Genomic DNA, 1,210 nt, shown 5'->3' with positions numbered 1-1,210 from the left:
AGTAATAAAAGCCCTGTTGCCATCCAATACGGCGTCGTGTGCGTGTCCATTTCGGCGAGAGATAGATCGATCAACGCAGGTGAAGCTAGCTCGTATTGATCATACAAGCCGGCGACTTGTAGCTCTATATACGTGTGCATGTGCTAGCGAACACAAGATTGATCCAGCAGATTGCTAAGTCTGCTTCGTACGTTGGTCTCGGCGGAATTAGCTACCTTTCACTACAAGAAAAACACATTTTGCCTTGTGTTTTTTGGTACATCGAGTGTATTTTATTGGTCACTCAGCCTATATCAACCCAAGGCGAGTGTTCATGAGAAGACACACGGCGAAGAACGGTGCTCGGATTACTCCCCCCATATGCCGTCGCAAGGGTGAAATACTCTCGTCGTATATATAGGTAAAAGCCGAGTACGTGTTTTGCGGACCACACGGCAAACGGCCGTGACACACTTACAACATGCTTTTCTTTGGCTCCCAGGGTATTTCTTGTTGAGATAAAACCTAAACACCTTGAAGATTAGGCACAACTCTCCCTCTCTAGAGAGTAGGAACACTTATATGATTTCCACATTGTTTAGAGCCTATCTCTTCCTCATCCATTTACCCCCAAAAAAGATAAAACCCAATCTGCACCACCAGCATCACTGGCGGAGCCATGGCTGATTGTGCAACCTTGATCGTTCAACATTTTGTTCATTCAGGTTTGATTGTGTCATAGTTCTATAGTCGGAATTTGGTGTATCGTTGGATGAACTGCATTGCTGATATTGATCCCAAGAAAAAAACAAATATTGTAAAAGATTTATTTTTTAAGGTCCCGAGATTAAAAAATATAGTACCCCAAACCCCCAAACATCTATATTTTGTAATTCGCCCTCTAGAAGATCTTGACTAGCTTTGCCACTGACCAACATGGTTTCCTCATAGACTTCCTGGCTGTCCCTTGGGCCTCCACGACATGAGAAGCGTTGATGGGATGTGGTTTTCCCATATTTACATGCCGCGCATACCGTATTTTGGGCAACCATCCAAGTGAGCTATGGCTAGAATACACATACAGAAGATGCTAGCAAACAAACAAAAGTGGATTGGATTGTAGATGGACCGAAAGAAGCATGATGGATGGCATATGACACAAAATGCCCCAAAATAATGCCAATCTTATCTAAATAAAAACATAGCACTAGATCATACATGGAAGTGGAAG

The sequence above is a fragment of the Triticum dicoccoides genome, chromosome 3A, assembly GCF_002162155.2.
Source record: "Triticum dicoccoides isolate Atlit2015 ecotype Zavitan chromosome 3A, WEW_v2.0, whole genome shotgun sequence".
Taxonomy (NCBI): Eukaryota; Viridiplantae; Streptophyta; class Magnoliopsida; order Poales; family Poaceae; genus Triticum; species Triticum dicoccoides.
This window is presented reverse-complemented; position numbering follows the sequence as displayed.